General features: G+C 42.6%; 5 non-coding genes across 5 annotated transcripts; 4 read left to right on the forward strand and 1 right to left on the reverse strand.

Moving 5' to 3' along the window:
- The first annotated feature begins 5,049 nt into the window (after nucleotides 1-5,049).
- trnas-gcu (transfer RNA serine (anticodon GCU)) lies at nucleotides 5,050-5,131 on the forward strand. The gene has a single exon. It is a non-coding gene; the product is annotated as a tRNA-Ser (tRNA).
- Nucleotides 5,132-7,563: 2,432 nt separating this feature from the next.
- trnas-cga (transfer RNA serine (anticodon CGA)) lies at nucleotides 7,564-7,645 on the forward strand. The gene has a single exon. It is a non-coding gene; the product is annotated as a tRNA-Ser (tRNA).
- Nucleotides 7,646-15,780: 8,135 nt separating this feature from the next.
- Nucleotides 15,781-15,853, reverse strand: trnar-ucg (transfer RNA arginine (anticodon UCG)). The gene has a single exon. It is a non-coding gene; the product is annotated as a tRNA-Arg (tRNA).
- A 1,193-nt stretch (nucleotides 15,854-17,046) lies between these two features.
- On the forward strand, nucleotides 17,047-17,120 carry trnan-guu (transfer RNA asparagine (anticodon GUU)). Its single transcript has one exon. It is a non-coding gene; the product is annotated as a tRNA-Asn (tRNA).
- A 1,537-nt stretch (nucleotides 17,121-18,657) lies between these two features.
- Nucleotides 18,658-18,739, forward strand: trnas-uga (transfer RNA serine (anticodon UGA)). The gene has a single exon. It is a non-coding gene; the product is annotated as a tRNA-Ser (tRNA).
- Nucleotides 18,740-19,240: the final 501 nt, after the last annotated feature.

Genomic DNA, 19,240 nt, shown 5'->3' on the forward strand with positions numbered 1-19,240 from the left:
CAAACACATTTCTCTTCTCCCGCAACACTCTTGTCTGTCGGCGCTATGTGGCAGCGTTGCATGACAACCCATCTCACCACGGAAAGGAACCTAACAGCTTTGGTAAGAGAGGAGAAAAGGACCTGGCCCGTACGCGGCTCAAACCCGCAACCTTGGCGTTACTAGCACCACCATCTAACCAACTGAGCTAACCGACCTCACAACAGTGGTCCTCTCTGTGCTGCAAAAAATCAAGCTCAGGGAATTTCTTTTGTCCTTTGAATAGAAAGCCGTGTAATTCAGTGTACGGGCTTTCTCGTGCAGTTCATAGTTCTTGTAACCCAAATCCTACACTGGCCTGAAGTGCCCCCCCATTTCACAGCATTTTTCAGCTGATTTAAAATGTACCTAAAGGAGAAGCATTATTGAAGACCATCAATTACCAAGAGCTTTTGTCAAAGGTTTTGGTGGTCATTTTTAATGACCACAGAGCACTATGACCTCGGTTTTACATCTCATCCAAAAGACAGCGCCCTTTTTCCAACACAGCTTCTCCGTCACTATATTGGGACATTGGGACCCGTACAGACCTCAGAGTGAGCGCCCATTAACACCACTTCCAGCTGGAAGCTTTGTTTTTCCCTGTAGCTCACCCTCATCCTGGTACTGACCTGGCTCACACCTGCTTAGCTTCAGTGGGTTTTCAGTTGCGAGTTGCAAAAGTTGGGATACAAGTGTAGCGGCAATGCTTGTTAATAAGACAGAATTAAGCGTTGGTATGCTGTCCTAAATGAAGCCCCATCTCACCCCCCATCTCTGTGGTGCAGCCACAGAGAAAGTATTCATGCAGACTGATTTAAGTTGTTTTCTTTTGATAGGGAACAGCTCCCAGACAGGGATGCACTTAGCTAAGCCTGGCTATCATGATCAATGGTCATCCATTGGCGCCTATCTGTCTAGGGAGTGCTGAATGGACATCTGGACTGCATTCTTAAGTGTCAAGAGTAAGTGACTTATATCTCACCTTGACCAACCAATCAGGGACTGGCAGGGCGTGGTAATACCACGTGGGTCTCCAATGCCCGCCAAACTCTCAACCAATCAGCACACATCTGTGTCTTGGTCAAAAAGGGAGCGCAAGCTCAGATCGGGGCTCTCCTTGGCCATTTTCGCGCATCCTCAGAGACAATCACGTGACAACTGCTGTTGTCTGCATAGGGACTTGGACTTTGTTCTAAGCGCGAGGCCAAGCATCCCGTACGTACTCAGAATTCTACTAACGTGAATGCTCCGTTTGATCAACGGCAGCCTACAGTTGGACCCTCGTCGACAACCTGAATAGCTTATTCAGAAGCAGCGCTGGACCGGGAACGAACCAGTTTCTTCCCAGGCAAAAGAGTGACTTGTGAGGACTCGCGGTCACACTCTGTGCATAGAGACTTTCTACTAGCCAGCCGGACTGCTGGTAGATCCCCTCGGAGCAACGACTGCCCTGCGCGCCGCAGTCAGATTCCTCCGCCCGTCCTACTCCGAGCTGCACCTTGACTGGTTGGCTGGTAGCCAGAGGACGCCGACACAACGCCCATTGGACAACCGCTGGAACAGAGGCTGCAACAGAGCTTGTCAGCTGGTTTGGTGTTCGTGCCGGGAAATTCCAAATCCATACACAGTGGATAAGTTAACCCCATGTTCTACATTGCGTCTCGAGAATTCAATTGTACCTCAACACAAGTTGTTATCAATTTAATTCATGAGTAATGTATTTACTTCCGAGTTTAGAGTAACAATGGGTAATAACACTGATTAGCGATTTGGTAACCGAACGATATATATTGACATATATTCTCTGTTGTGTATCTCTTTGTGTTTGCATCTCTTTGAGATTATATATCTTGTATATTGATAACCCTCACAGTAAGGTCTGCCGCTCGTATCCAGGCAGACTAGTATATGTTTGGTGCACAATTTATATTAATAAATGTATCTCGTGTATTGAACCCGTGTGTGTGCGTTGTTAGTTGTTCTGGCGATTGATTTTCTAAAAGCCCCAACGAACAACCTCGTGATTACTGCTACAATTAATAAGTGTCTCAGTAAACCCATCAAACCACTACATTTAATGGCGTCCCTGGGTGGGCGAGTTTAGAATGAAATGAGACTCAATCGCACAGAATAACTGATGTTGCTGTGAGTTCAAGTTCAGCACAGCACCGTGGCTTTTATACGCGAATACCGGGTGTGCTGATAACTGCGTAAAGAAATCCCCCTGTTTTCTAGCGTTTAGTGTAACGTGTGCTGATTGGAAATCCATCTGCTCGGGTGTTTAGATTCCATACTGTATTTTGGTAAAAGGAAAAAAAGTAATACTCTTAAAGTTTCTCTGACGTAATGACAATGGCTGCTAAAATGTCTGAAGTGGAGTCGCTTATAAGTACTATTTCTAGCGACGACAATCCTGGTTACTGGAGCGGTATCGAAAAGTTGAACTTTGATGATATTGAGAAGCTGCAAGTAGATTTAGTAGCTAAGGTAGCGAACCAGCTTAACACAGGAGGGTCTGTGAACGCAGTTCAGGTCCTATCTAGTTTCGCCTTAAATCTAGCTAAACAGCTGGAACTGTCTTTGTCCGAGCTGACAAAGTTTCAAACGCTTCAGGGAAAGCTAGAAAGATATAAGGCGGAGCGAGTTGAGTTGTTGGATATAATCAGAGAAAAGAGAGTGAAAAGTGAGGAAAGTGAAGACAGACTCAGGGAAGTTTTAGGTAAATTAGATGACCTGTCTGCTAGAGAAACTGCGGCTGAGGTAGCTAGGAGAGACCTAGAAGCGAGCTTGAAAGAAAAAGAAAAAGAAATTGAGAGTTTAAATGAGCTCAGCCAGGAAAGGCAAAAGGAGTTAGATGCTGCCGTACTGGAAGCAAAACAGGCTAGATCCCACTTACATGCCAGCCCACCTAGCAGCCCGGAGCGCTCACCCAGGAGGTTTCTCCCGGCCAGGGTCTGTGGTCGGATCGGCATGGGGGAGATCGCCGAGTCCTGCGCGAGACGCAAGGGCGATTCAATTCAGGCATAGACCCCCTGCTCCTGATCACGGCCGTCTCCCTGCCCACGGAGAAACTGTAAAAATTAACCTCCACTCCCTGAGGCAGTTAGCCAAAGATGTAGAAAGGTTTGACCCGACAGTGTCAGGGAATAATGTGGAGACCTACATTGATGAGCTGAGATATACTTTGCAGTTTATGCCCGAAGCGTCCGAACAGGAAAAGGCTATGTTAGTAAGGAAAACTACCAGCCGAGCGGTCCACGAGTGGATGTCTAGACAAGGACCTGAGGTCTGTAATAGCTTTGAGGAGCTGTGTCAGGCAATGATCGGAGAATTTTCGGCTTTTATAGATCCCATATCTGCCGTGGCCACAGCGCACCATATTAAGCACGAAAAAGCTGAAGCCCCTCGCGACTATTACCCCTATTATATAATATTTTACTATTATATAACTTGTAAAATATTACCCCCGGTCCATTCTCTTCCAAAAGTGAGAAACACCTGTTTTCTACATTTTGTCTGTTTTAAAACCATATATCTTTAAACCAAACCAAGAGTTTGTCTTTTGCACTGATATTCTGATTCATTTCAATTTCAAAGAAAAAAAAAAACATTATCTTCCAAAGCATCATAAAATTGTCCATTCTTCCAGACTCTACTTCTCTCTTGTAGTAGTACAGCAGACCTTTCCAGGTGAGCAGATCACAGAGTCCGAAATATGCTTCCTCCATCAAGCAAAGTACCTGAACATGACTCGGTCTTCATAAAAGCGCCCCTGTAATAAAGAAATTAAATCCAAAATCAAGAGGGCAGTTGCCTACTGAAGTTCAAGAAGTCATCAATTTTAACCTAGCAACACATTAAAGGCTGCATCTATACAAGTACGATTCTAGAAATGCTCACCAGATTACGTTTTAAGAAAGAACTGCGCCTCAGGTTCCGCCGAGATCTTAACTCGGATGGCAGGATTCAGAGTCCGGAGTGCGGACTGATGGCGCACGGAGGGTCCACATACTGTGGATCCCTCAGTTTTCTTCCGCGTGTTTAAACCGCCAGCGTGTGGCTCTCCTGTCCCCGTGACCTCATTGCTCTGCTCTCGCCTCTGTGCAGCCGAGCCCGACTCATGGTAAAGTGGAAAAAAATATGCCCTCAACGTGGGATTTACTCTGGATCGAGGATAGATGTCACCTTTTTATCGTTGAACAGGATGTATGTGATGTGGCGACTAGGTTCAATTTTGTATCCTTTTAAAAGATTAAGGACTGGGGTGAGCGGGATTTATCACCCTTTCAGCTAAGAACCCGACGTGAGCACCGTTTAAGCTGCATAGACTCGGTCGTTTAACTCTTCTCCATTAGCAGGGTTAAGGTTAAAGAAAAAAAACATTGCTGACTTCTTTTTTTTTTGCCAGCCGCGAGCGCTGATTAGCGAGGTTTGTATTTCATGTTTTGCAAGTTGCATCCATTTTAAGAAAAACAAGTCGTTCAAGACAGGAAATGAATACTTGCATTTAATTAAGTCTAGGCGTATGCGGTTGTCCATAATGACCAGTTCTGTTCGAGAACACAGCACAAAAAAAGGCACCGCTGGGATTCGGACCCAGGATTTCTTGTTTACTAGACAGGCGCTTTAACCAACTAAGCCACGGCGCCCCGGGAGTACTGTTTTTTTGCAGCCACTTGGACACACCACTCAGACACATCTGCATTCGGTGTGTGCTCCGCCTGCTCGCTGAGCAAGTTGCCACCTTTACATACAATAGCAACATCGACACCAAGAGAAAGGATGACAAATGGCTTTTATCTGGAACTTTTCATGTCCAAGGAGCTCAATGTGCTTTCTGTGTACAACAGGGCCACTGAACTCCACACTGGCCACTGAACCACAGCAGTGGCTTGCTGGCTTGACATCTCCCAAGGAAAATGTTGAAATCGCATGTGGAACAGGAAAAGGACCCTCGAGTACGAGGGAAAAAAAAGAAAAAGATCATCTGGAGCGTGCCAACCCGTGTCTGGACAGCCCAGTTTCATTGACGAGGTGGCCGAGTGGTTAAGGCGATGGACTGCTAATCCATTGTGCTCTGCACGCATGGGTTCGAATCCCATCCTCGGCGCTCTCTATGTCTGACACGTGTGCCTGTTAGATGTTGGCCCTCCTTCTGTTTGCTCCAGTACTAGAGCTGTACATTTTCTAGCGGTGGCTGAACATGGTATAGTAGGCTAACGTCGGTATCGAGCAGTGGCAGTAACAGTATTTACGTGCCGCTGCTGCCAAGTGGCTCTGGGTTGAGACCGCATTTTCACTTACTTGCAGCACAAACGGAGAAAGCGATTTTTGACAGTCTCTCGAGAGACTGCGCTAGGTGTTTAGGGATAGACTTTGTCAGTTCCCCCTGGGATGATGGCCTCTCAAATAGTTTGTGATTCCTCTAGACGTTTATACAGTAGAAGCCTGCTTCGTGGCTTAAATCCAAGCTAAGGAAACGAGTTAGAGGTCTGATGCAGAACTGCACTGTATGTGTGAGGAAAGCTGCCCCCTTCTGTTCCATGTCGACCGAACAGAGGACTGTAAAGGATACGACCAAGAAACTTTAGGATGCTGGTTGGAATCCAGCTCCAAAGAAGCCCCTTTGGGTGTTATGTCATGAAAAAGTAAGAACAGAGAATCTCCCTTTGATCAAAAGCGCAACAGAACTGTTTTCCGTGGAGCAGGTTTCAGACCCGTAGACCTGTTTTATTTGTATGGCGTTCGTAAGCGCGCAAAACAAGGACAATTCCTGCGTCTAACACGAATGTAAATGCTTTTGAAAGTGCAGTGTGGTGCAGCTTGTAAAATCCTTGTCCACATTTGTGGTTTGTTGATGTTTTTTTTCTGTCTGCCAAAGTTGCATTTTGACATCCGGACGGTGAGACTTTATCATTTGAACGTGAAGCCAGCCTTAAACCCTCTGAGGCGTGTCTGTCTGCCGGCATGTATCTTGTGAAAGGTATTTTTTTTTTAACGGAGAGCGACTTTAAAAAGGTTTCCGCAGACACCTCGCACTCCGGAGGAGGAATGCGGCGGCGGCGAGCTCACTGTAGTTGTGGCCGAGTAGTTAAGGCGATGGACTTGAAATCCATTGAGGACTCCCCGCTCAGGTTCGAATCCTGCTGACTACGGCGTCTGCTGCACGTCGCCTTGTGCCTGTGTGGCAAAGGCGAAGTGCCGCTTCTCCTTTCCTGGTACTATAAAAATGCTACATCGCTTGGTCCTGCTTCCATGGAAAGCAGTTCTTCAGGTAATTCTACTCTCTTACCAAAGCTGTTAGGTTCCTTTCCGTGGTGAGATGGGTTGTCATGCAACGCTTCCACATAGTGCCGACAGACAAGTGTTGCGGGAGAAGAGAAAAGTGTTAGAAGATTTAAGAGTTTCTTAGGTGGAGCCAAAATCAAGTGTCACAAATGCAAGTGGGAAGATTTCCAATGTTTAATATGGTCAAAATAAGCGGAAGTTATCTGCTGGTCCGGCACAGTTTGCCATGCTTTTGTCATATACTGTAAAGTGGTGTCGAACTGGGTGTCGAACTGGAGCCGCACCATTTGCATATGTGAGGCTCCAGTTATACATCGAGTGTCACATTAAATGACAAAAATGAAGAGAGTTGTAGCAGCTGGAGAGGTTTTCTTACAACTCTTGAGCTGACACAGTTTTGGAAAATGTTTCCTTCACGCTGCACTGTACAACATAGGCAGCCAAGAGTCTCCAAAACAAAACAGAATGGACAGATAGGAGAAAATTCCCACTCGTCCTGAAGTTCCCAAAATCCAGCACTGAGCGTAAACAAAGTGTCTAAGTAGCGTGGTAATGCTAACCCTAACCCTAGCTGGAGTTTGAGCAATCCAGCACTGAGCGTAAAAAGATGAGTCAAAGTTACGTCTAATCGGATTAGTTTCCTTAGAGCTGGTTCAGAGTTTGCTCAAGAGTTTACCTATCACAGATGCGCAAAGAAGAATGTTGGGGGTGCACGCTTCAAGGCGCCTTACAGCTGTAGGGAGTGATTCGAGACGATTCATGGCGTGTGCTCGTTCCCATGTACCGTACGCCCCGGGGTGCAGTGCTAGGATGACGTACAATACCACTTGGGCACGTAACGGCGTTATGTGCAGGGTTTTCGTTTGTTCGTTTTGTTTTGCTCTGCTTTGCTTTGTTTTGCTTTCCATCGCGTTGGTAAGAGCGTAAATAAAAATGCGATTCCTGCGTCTACCACTAATGTAAGAGCTATTTCAAGTGCGACGTGGTGCGGCTTTTCAAATGCTTGTGGGCATTTCTCTGTTGTTGATTCTTTTTTTGTGTGTAACAAAGTGGCATTTTCATGTCCGGACGGGGAGACTTTATCATTCCGACATGAAGCCAGCCTTAAACCCTCTGAGGCGTGTCTGTCTGCCGGCACGTATTTTGTCAAAGGTATTATTTTTTTTTAACGGAGAGCGACTTTGAAAAGGTTTCCGCAGCCACGTCGCACTCCGTGTTAGATTAAAGGAGGAATGCGGCGATGGTGAACTCGCTGTAGTCGTGGCCGAGTGGTTAAGGCGATGGACTCGAAATCCGTTGGGGACTCCCCATGCAGGTTCAAATCTTGCCGACTACGACGTCTGCCGCACGTCTCCTTGTGCCTGCGCGGCAAAGGTGAAGTGCCGCTTCTCCTTCCCTGGTACTATAAAAACACTAAATAGCTTGGCCCCGCTGCCATGGAAATGAGTTCTTCAGATAACCACACATCTTGCGTTCGCACCTCTGGTGTTCTACTTATGCCTTTGAAAACCTAATGAATAAAACTGAAAGAACCGACACAATATGTAGGTGCTCGTAAAGCATGCATTAAAGAACTGTTAACAGCAAGGGTTTCAGTGGGTTAACTGAGGAGAAGGCGTGATCGCTAATTGTTGACTTTTTATTTGGTGTTAGAAACACTCTTACTGTGCATGACGTGCAACAAATTTAGCCACAGAAATTGCATCAGGCTTTCATGTATGCTATTGCAGACACCAACGTTGCCTAGATAGAAAACCGAAATAGCCGTGGGTTTGCTTGCTGGTCTGAAGGATCTCTCTTCGAATCTCTATCATTTGTCAATGGAAGTAAAAGGTGCTGCAATCTGATACGTTCAGAATCAAACCCGCAGCTGTTGTTCGACTTTATTTCTTGACTAATTACAACTGAGTGTCGCATGAGCAGTTACGTAAACTTGTCTGATATATTTGAACACAAATGCCGTTCTTCAATTAAAACTAACAGTACATTGTCAGGGACATTCAGTTCTATACAAACAAGAGACAGACAAGAGAACATTTAGTATATAATAGACAGAAAGAGGTTCGAATCCTGCCGACTACGTTGTCCACCTCCTGTCGTTGTGTTTCGGCGCAAGCAAAGAAGCGCGCCTGTTCGGTGTTCCTGGTGGTTTTAAAATGCCAAATTGCTTGTACCCGCTCCCTTGCAAATAAGTTCTTCAGCGTCCGCGAATGGCATTTTACAGCTGGAAGCAGATGTCGACGCTTTTTGCACAGAGCACCAAAAAAGCGTCTTTTTTGAAGGCCCGGGTTCTGAGCGTTGGTGGTTCAGTGGTAGAATTCTCGCCTGCCACGCGGGAGGCTCGGCTTTGATTCCCGGCCAATGCAGTGGCTTTTGCAGCGAGCTGCTCCATCACTTGCATCCCCTTGCAACTCGCAACTGAAAACCCACTGAAGCAAAGCAGGTGTGAGCCAGGTCAGTACCCGGATGAGGGTGAGCTACAGGGAAAAACAAAGCTTCCAGCTGGAAGCGGTGTTAATGGTGCCGGCGGTGGGGCGCTCACCCTGAGGTCTGTGCGGGTCCCAATGCCCCAGCATAGTGACGGAGACGCTGTGTTGTAAAAGGGTGCTGTCTTTTGGATGAGATGTAAAACCGAGGTCACAGCGCTCTGTGGTCATTAAAAATGACCACCAAAACCTTTGACAAAAGCTCTTGGTAATTGATCGTCTTCAATAATGCTTCTCCTTTAGGTACATTTTAAATCAGCTGAAAAATTCTGTGAAATGGGGGGCACTTCAGGCCAGTGTAGGATTTGGGTTACAAGAACCATGAAACTGCATGAGAAAGCCCGTACACTGAATTACACGGCTTTCTATTCAAAGGAGGGCAAAAGAAATTCCCTGAGTTCGATTTTTTGCAGCACAGAGAGAGCCACTGTCGTGAGGCCGGTTAGCTCAGTTGGTTAGAGCATGGTGCTAATAACGCCAAAGTCACGGGTTCGTGCCCCTTACTGGCCAGGTCCTTTTCTCCTCTCTTACCAAAGCTGTTAGGTTCCTTTCCGTGGTGAGAGGGGTTGTCATGCAACGCTGCCACATAGTGCCGACAGACAATTAAATGACAAAAATGAAGAGAGTTAAAGCAGCTGGAGAGGTTCTCTTACAACTTTTGAGCTGACACAGTTTTGGAAAATAATTCCTTCACGCTGCAGTGTACCATATAGGCAGCCAAGAGTCTCCAAAACAAAACAGAATTGACAGTCATATAATGTCCATTAACCCCGGTTTTAAACGCAGCATCATGTCTGCCATCATAAGAATATGAGTCCAATATTTTAGAATATAGTCAGAATGACTTCTAACCTTAGCTGTGGTGTCTTTAATCCCTATTGCTCAATGCATGGTGTACGTACTGCATACATGTGTCTTGAGAATGAGGAATGGGCCCCTGAGACAGTCATTTGCCTGTTTCACAAATGATCGTATTTTACTAGAGATTCTGTTTGGGATTCAGATGTGCATTCGGACAGCAATCCCTTTCAAGAAATGATATGTTCTGGATGAGGTCAAAGGTGCTAGAACACTGTATTTAGGATGTGTTTGCAGTGATTGTGTGTCTCCTGCTTCAACGCAGTGATATATAGATGTGCTCCTGTAATTTATTGGTACATGCCCAGGGCAGTAAGTAGTCTGAGGATTTATTTCCAGACGGCATAGAGCAGTGAAGCACTTCTACTTAAATTATTACATTATACACAATTTGAGTTCATTTTAAAAAGTAAAAGGTAATGAAAGGAATGCATTTTCATAAGAAAGATAATACCGATATGCATGTGATAATCTTCCTTATATCATGTAGTGCGTCATTTGGACACTTTGTGGGCTTGAAATACAAAGAAAATCATGTTCTATGGTACAAGATAAATACAAAACTTAATCATTTATTTTAATTAGATTTGTTTATAAAGCATAAGCAATCATTTATTACATTAATATATGTGAAAATGACATTTTAGCACCATAATATTACATACAGGTCTCTAGCTTCAACACAGTGATATATATATATATGCTCAGTGATTTATTGGTACATGCCCAGGGCAATAATCAGAATTAGTATTTATTTCCATACGGGCTACAGGTAATGTTGTGAAATACTTCAACACACTGGATCGCAGATTTAGACCCCCTGCACTCTTACTCCTTAAAAACCAAAGAAATGAAGATATGTAGCAATCACATTGTAACAGGGGTGACAGTGACTTAATGCTTATACTACTGGACTTCTGGTACCTTTAGGGTACGGTGTTCCCTGAAGGGCTCTCAAACCCCGCATTTCAGATGCCTAGCTGTATTGCTGATGTGTTGCACCTCAGAATCACTTTTAAACCTTACCTCTGGTATCTTTAATCCCTATTGCTCAACGCATGGTGAAAGTATTGCATAAATGTGTCTGAAAATGAGCAATGGGCACCTGAGAGACTCATTTGCCTGTTTCACAAATGATCATATTTGACTAGAGATTCTGTTTGGGATTCAGTTGTGCATTCTGACAGCAATCTCTTTCAAAAAATGATTTTACCTTATCGCGGCTTTGCCCTTCTTGCCTTTTTGGACAATATTTCCATCTTGTGGTCGTTGTTGGTAATGTCTAGACAATATCTCCATCTTGTGGTCGTTGTTGGTAATGTTTTCTTATGCCCTTTTTTTATTTCAATTCTCTATTAGATGATTCTAGAATCTCTACAATAGAGTTGAAAACATCAGTTTTATAGCAGACAATATGACATTATTTATAGTCCAATTAGAAATTTATTACCCTGTTTTTAACATAATAACAAATTAAAACTAAGTTTGGAACACCAGGGAACATAAAAAATGATTTTTAGGAAAACCATGAGGTTCTCTGTGTCCGATGCCTGCAAGGGGAGAAAGCTAGAATCCTTTGATTTTTCCAAATTTGAAAATAAACATCATATAACAACAGCTTTCATTCCTAGGAGTGAAAAACAACCATTTTTGAAGACATATTAGTTTCTAAAACACTACAATAAAGTTAAAAACATCCATTTTATATTACATTATTTTTTGTGAAATAATTAAATTGGCTTATTTCTCTCGCATTAAATTGGCTACAAATGCAAGAATTCAACCAGATATTCTTGTAAAATGTATAATGTTGCATTGCAGTTAGTTAATGTAGTTAGTCCATAGTCAGCAATCTAAACTTTATTGTTAAGCTTTAATGATTGATGTTGTACCAGTAACCTTTAGAAATACTATAGTACTTCACAAATGCTTTGTGTGTTTGGAAACCTTTTGAGTAAAAGCCTTATAAAAATAGGTTTAGTTTTTACAGGACATCACAAAGAAATAGGATGGTATAATTCTTATAATTGCTTAGTGATTGTATTTGGAAGATTATGCACTAAACAGACTTCAGGAATGCCAGTGGATCATTGTGCTATTTGGAATTATTCCAAAAATCAAGTGACCTCTTTCCTGTAGTATTTTTAGTATTATTTATTTAGTATTAATAAAGAATAGATTTATTAAAGTCGTGCGATGTGCAAGCGGGATATGTAAAATAATTTAAAATAAAGTTTTTTATTATTGTTATAGAGAAACATGATCAGATTTTCCCTGGTTCAGAAAAAAAACGATTAAAATCTGTAATCTTTCCACTTGTATGTCATCAGACATTAACGAGTACAACCCCCCTCTCTGCCGGAGTGCTGGCTGTGACGAATTAAACCAATTTCACAGGTGTTTTCAAAGTAGGAAGTACAGTGTTAACTAGTAGATGGCCTCCTCAATGAAATCGCTTCAACATGCTAATGCGTTGGTGTAACAGTCCGGGCGTGGCAAGCTTCCAATGTCAACTCGACTCGATTGGAAGACAATGAACGTATTTTAGCCCTAAATGAATTAATAGCAAACATGGTTTACATAAAAGACATTTTTCCAAGAAAGTTTATAATAATACAATCTATAGTTGAAATCTGAGCCTAAATATAAAGAAAAAAGCATTTTCAGAGAGCAATCACGCTGTGTCTATGTAGAAAAAGCGATTAGGTTTATGAGCAATCTAATTACCTATTCGCTTAAAACGCTATATAAAATAAAGTTTATTTAAAGATGAATGATAAGTGTCGCAGTTTTAATAATTTTCGTAGTAGGGCTTGGACAGATTCCAAGTGCATTTTTGCAATTTACGTTGCATTGTCCAATGTGATGTTGTAATACAGTTTAGAATACAGTAAGTCTAAACTGTATCAGCTTTATTTATGGGTTGCAATTTAGAAAAAGTCAAAAACCGCACTCAAAATCCAATTTAGAGCTTTCTGGCAAGAGGAGACACCCAAATTATAATGTAACATGCCACTGTTTGTGCATGAACAAAGTTATACTGCAATTTTCCTTAGATACGCGATTAAAAAAAATATTTTTTTTGAATCCCCGGCCAAACACATTCCATAAGAATCAGCGCTTTTATACAGTATATCGCCTTTAAACACGCGTTTACGATTTAAATCAAAACTCGATTCAAATCAATATAAATGTTTATTTTGTAACGCATAGGTGACTATTCATTGTTATTAAAAAGACGTAAATTCGATCATGTTGTGATATTTAGAAATATAAATTTGTTTTGATGCGAGTGAGGTTTTATTTAATCTCTGACCAAGGGAAATGTTTCATTTTTTCAAAGAAATGTTTGTTAAAAATTAAAGTCATAGTTCCATGAGATTCAACCACAGACCATGTGACATAGGAGTCAGGAACCTAACCCACAGCACCACCAGCGCAGTCACATGCTGAGGGCTGAAAAAGCACTACAGAAACATTATCGACTATAAAATAATGTAATTAGGCACAGAAGAAGTTTACAGCACAGTACAATAATAAATGCTGACCATGACTTTAGAAGCATAAATTACCTTACACTCAATTTAAACACAAGCTGTCTTTAGCCCTCTAAGCTGGTTCATACAGAAATGTAGAGAACCAGGCTCAGAACACACAGCTTCATTAGCGAATACATATGCAGAACAACTAGAGAAGATGTTTTACAGAGGATGGATTTTTAGAAACATCCCATCAGTGACATCACTGAAGTCAACTCCTAGGTAACTGTCGTGTGGATAGTTTCACAAGAATCAGACAAAGGTTTAAGCATCGCTTATTTTAGATAAAACTGCAAAAAAACAACAACAACCCATAATGTACTTCTTTGCGGCTCTGTTTGCCCAAATCATATATTCACAACGTGAAATTAGAAAATAGTATTACGTAACCAAAAACCGCAATATGGAAACAGAACCTGTGTAATTGTTGACAGATGATGTACTCGTAACATTTTTACAAGACGAACTACAACATTTAAAAAATGACTTGTATGTACTTGATATCTCTAATCAATCCACTGCACTGCATTAAAACAAAACAAAAACTAAAACGCCCTGGGCATACCGTTTCGCGCTTCTTATCAGTTGCTCAAAAGCAATTTGACCGTATGAAATGCATAATATAAACCTAGAAACATATACGTGAGGAGTATTTACGTAGTATCGGTGTCAAGACATACCTCTCAAATACTGTAAATCAAGTTAAAAATATCTCAAGACTGATTCTGGTCATAATGAAACCATGTTTCGTGTATGTTTTCTTTAAAGTACCGAGACCAGCCATATACTGTATGTTTATGTTCCAAAATTAATATCGTTTATGGCCTTCACACGCGTTGCATTACGCTCCTATTCTTTTTATGCTCAGGCACTAAGATTTCCCTTCAGTGGTAAAATTCCATATAAATATTCAATACTTAAACGGGCACAGTTAAGACATTAAATATACATATACATATACATATACATATACATATACATATACAAACTGTATACAGTACAGTTTGCATACGGTAATATGTTTATGTTCCTAAATCAATCTCTTTTATGAGCATGTGAAAGGCATGGTGAATCGATTCTCAAAAATTACTGTACTTTGCATGATTGGAAAAAAATGCGTGATTGCGAAATGCTGTGGTGTTACTTTTACAAAGAAGGTCAGTGAAAAAAATAATGTGGACCAGGGCAATACTTTGAGTTTACAGCTTGTCCAAGGTCATTTATTATTAATACTATTAGTAATATCTTCATTAAAGACTTTGATGGCTACAGCTCAAACATGAGAAGTTGAGCTTTATTAGCTCCACCTTGCGGAAATTCCGGATACTATTATTTTGCTAGCGGTATTTACCGGTAACTCGCGGTATTTACCGGTAACTCGCGGTAGACTGCGTACAGCGTACCGGAAAATAATGCAGTATCGCCCGCACATTTTGAATGGCTGCATCTGTAGCAATCATATTGTAGCAGACACTCATTTGCCTGTTTCACAAATGATCATATTTTACTAGAGATTCTGTTTGGGATACGGATGTGCATTCTGACAGCAATCTCTTACAAAAAATGATTTTACCTTATCGCGGCTTTGCCCTTCTTGCCTCTTTGGACAATATCTCCATCTTGTGGTCGTTGTTGGTAATGTCTAGACAATATCTCCATCTTGTGGTCGTTGTTGGTAATGTCTTCTTATAGATAGATACTTTATTGATCCCGTGAGGGAAATTGCAGTGCAACAGCAGCTTAACACACACAACACAGCCACAGTGTAACGAATTATATAATAATAGTACAATACTGTATATATACTGTATATATATATATGAAACAGAAATAGAAACAGAAACAGGAATCGCTTACTCACCTGGAGAATCTCTGTAGGAATATATAGCATTTATCAATGGAAATAAAAGCTGCTTTAATACAGTGCATGTTCAAACTCAAACCCTCAGCTGCTGTTCTTGTTTGTTTTGGGACAAATTGCAACTGAGCATCGCATGAGCCGTTACGTACCCTTATCTGTTTGGCAATTTCAAGGGAGGAGTTAGGTCAGAATGGGTAGGCTGCAAAACAACAAGTAAAGATTTATTCCAAGATGAAACGTTGTGGCGGTTTTCTTATCTTTTCAGCATGGACTAAACTTTTACGTGTTCCTTATATGCTATATATGTATATATTAGCACCAATGTCGTTCTTAAAAACTAACATGAAATTGTCAGGGACATTCAGCTATATACAAAGACGAGACAGACAAAGTAATAATTCTGTATTAACGTGGCCTACATATTGACGCAATGATCGAACTAACTGACATGTTCTGATTCACATCCCCTGCAGTTCATGCCAATTAGAACAATAGCAATGCTGAGTCCTCCCCACCCTACTGAGCACAAATTCAGCTGCTCTCCAGTTCTGTTCTGCATGTTTTTTCATTGCAATTGAGCTCGGAGCTGGAGATGATCTCCATACAGTTCTGTGTTAACTAGCCCGCACTTGCGTGCTAATTTACGGGTTGTGGCAGATGCTTTTCTATAGTTCATATACATGACGGCAACCTGTTACCAAGGAACCTGAGAGGTTTAAAAGCCTCACGAGCCAGGCAGGACTCGAACCTACAATCTTCTGATCCGAAGTCAGACGCGTTATCCATTACGCCACTGGCCCATAGAACAGGCGCTTGCACTCCACCACAGAGAGCTCTACACTGCTACTAGTAGTACACCTCCCCATCTAAATTTTCACAGCAAGAAACTTGTGTTTCCTACTATTTTTATCAGGTTTAAAATATCATCTCCTTAAAACAGAAAAAGTGTTGATGTGTCGTGCTGAAATTCCGATTGATTTTGAATTCAAAGAAAAAACGTTTTCTTCCAAAACACCGTGAAATTGTCACATCTTGCAGACAATAGGTGTATTCCATGTTGAAAAGAGAAAAAAGAAAACAATGGAGCCTTTTACAGGTGTGAGGCTTCTTCAGGTGTGAGAAGACCTCACAGTCGAAACGCTGTGTTTCCGTTCTTCTCTTTTCAGCATGCAATAAACCTAGTACTTGTTCCTTTGCAGCCGAGGCATGCTGACGTAGCTACCCAGCTGAACATCTTGCAGACTCTACAGTACTTCTCTCCTGTAGAAGTAAAGCAGGGCTTGCTGGGTGAGCTTTTGCTCCGGTAAATTAGGTCACGTGTCATGTTAAATCACTTCTTCTAAACACAACATTTGCTGGTGCTAGCTTTCCCCATGAAAAGAGACATTTCCCTTACAGTACATGACATATCGTTTTTATTCTATCAATAAGTATAGAAATTAAACAAAAGAAAAAATGGTGTCGCCAAAGAATGCACAGCTCTGTCGCCTTGGGGAGGTGTCAAGGGCATTGAACTCCTTGGACATGAAAAGTGCCCGATAAATGCCATTTCTCATCATTTCTCTTGGCGTCAGTTCTGCTATTAAATGGGACGGAGGCAACGGGCTCAGAGAGCAGGTTAAGTGCACACCGAACGCAGATGTGTCCAAGTGTCTGTAAAAGCGCGGTGCTCCGCTGGCGCTGTTCCCTAGTGGCTTAAAGTGCCTGCCTAGTAAGCAGGCGATCCTGGGTCTGAATACCAGCGGTGCCTCTCTCCGTGTCTTGTTGTGCCGAATGTCTCATTTCAGACAAACATGTACAGCTTGGTTCAGTTTAATGTAAGAATTCATTTCCTTTCTGGAATAACTTGTTTTTGAAGAAATCCATACAGCTTGTGAAAGATGAAATCCATTTCTTGGTTGTCAGTGGAAAAAGATTGCCGGCTGCAAGAAGCGCAAGTGATTGTTTTCTTTGACCATAAACCTGCAAATGTAGGGAACACAAGCGGCCGTCAGTCTCTGTGGCGCAATCGGTTAGCGCGTTCAGCTGTTAACCAAAAGGTTGGTGGTTCAAGCCCACCCAGGGACGCATGTCTCCGTTTTTCCAATGTAAACATCATCACCGCTAAAGAAGATGGCGCAGAAGGCTCCACAGTCGAAACGTTGTGCTTCTTTTCTTCTCTTTTCAGCATGGAGTAAACCTTTGCTTGATCGTTTGCAGCCTACGCATGCTGACACAGCTGCCTTTCTCTTAACGCGCCTCAATCATTATTCACCAAAACCATCAGCAGAATGTGTCGCCTTTGTGGTGATGTCACTCCTCTGCTTCACAAATGTCCTTAGTGACGGACCATTTCTTTCTGCCATTTTTCCGGAGCGGTTATTGATTGCTCCATCATTTCCCTCATACTTTCCATCCCTAGATTGAAAAAAAAAAAACAGAAACAGGCTGACAGGACGACAATCAAATTGCAAAAACTCATCAAAGCACTCGATAGAGTATTTGAATCCACAAGTAGCTACGAGCAACTTTGTCCTGGCTTGCATGAAAGTCGGAAAATGTCAAAAAGAAAAAGATGGTGGCTTTTTCATATTTGTTCTTTCATTTTTAGTTCGTTGGCTCTTCTGTCCATTGTCCTCCTGCCTGGCTCTTGACCTGTGACTGTCTGAACGCACACATTAGACTTTCAGGCGGGGGATTTGTCCTGAGCCTCTGTGGAAGACCCACCCACCCCCATAAATAACTGCTCTAGAAACACATGAATGCAAAACTAAACCACAGCTTAAAGAGGAGCTCCAACTCAGTGCCATACTAATGTAAACGAAGTAATACTAAGACATGTTCTTATGGATTTGTCTTACCTTGAGATATGTAATTGGATTTCAGGATTAACTTCCTCATTCAATGTACTGGTGATTCTTTGCCTGGTCAGTACCTGGGTGGGAGACCTCCAGCGAACAATTAAGCTTGCTGCTGGAAGTGGTGTTAAGAGACTCTTAGGATCTTCCAGAGGTGTCTGTCCAATAGCACTAGTTGCCTTAGAGCTGGCTCAAACATTGCTCAAGAGTCTACCTTTCACAGATGCGCAAAGATGAATGATGGGGGTGCACGCTTCAAGGAGCCTTCCAACTGTAGGGACCGATTAGAGACGATCCGTAGCATGTGTTCGTTTCCATATCTGCCCCGTGTCTCAACGGTAGGACAGAGTCAAATACTGCCTCGACACGTAACAGCATTATATATAACCGCAGGACTTGAGGGCTGTTTTGTTTGAATGTTCAAGGCATTGGTAAGAGCGTAGGTCAAGGGCCATTGGTGCATCTCCTGTAACTGGAGTAAAAATGCTATTCAAAGTGCAGTGACTAAAATCGTCGTCCACATGTCTCCGTTGTTGATTGCTTTCTGTCTAAGAACGTTCTGTTTTCATGTCCGAACGGGGAGACTTTATCATTCCAACTTGAAGCCACCCTTAAGTCCTCTGAGGTGTGTGCGTGTGTGCTTGCACGTATGGCGTAAAAGGTTTCTTAAACGGAGAGCGAACTTGAAAAAAGTTGCCTCCGCTGCCGCCGCCACCTCGCACTCCCTGTTCGATTGTAGCAAGAAGGCAGCGGCCGCGGCGCTCGCTGTAGTCGTGGCCGAGTGGTTAAGGTGACGGACTTGAAATCCGTTGGGGTCTCCCCGTGCAGGTTCAAATCCTGCCGACTACGGCGTCCTTTGCATTTGGTTGCGTGCGTGCGTGTAAAAGGACCAGCGCCGTTTCGTTTTCGCTGGGACCTTTAACACTCTAAATCGCCTGGACCCGCAGCCTGTGAAATCGATTCTTCAGCACCCACGATGGACGCTTTGCCGCTGGACACAGATAACGATGCTTTTCTGCAACGAGCTTTCCAGCTGAATTTTCTCGGCAGCTCCGTACTGAACCTGTTCTCCATTGCAACATAGCGGAGGCTCGTCACGTCTATAGCAAGGCTGGTTAGGACCGCATACGCCACAGTGACTTGTACACAGACCACATGAAAGGCAAGCAAAATACACTTTTAAAATTCCAAAGACTCACAAGGTCAGAGAAACAGCGATGACCTGAACAGATCTGTTACAGAAGTCTAGGTTGACCTTTTTAGAGCTGTAATTGCATTTTTGTTTAATAGAAGATCAAATCTACTCGCATGTACCAGCACCTTACAGTTTATTGATGTTAATTCTGTTTA

The sequence above is a fragment of the Lepisosteus oculatus genome, unplaced genomic scaffold, assembly GCF_040954835.1.
Source record: "Lepisosteus oculatus isolate fLepOcu1 unplaced genomic scaffold, fLepOcu1.hap2 HAP2_SCAFFOLD_45, whole genome shotgun sequence".
In the NCBI taxonomy this organism is placed as follows: domain Eukaryota; kingdom Metazoa; phylum Chordata; class Actinopteri; order Semionotiformes; family Lepisosteidae; genus Lepisosteus; species Lepisosteus oculatus.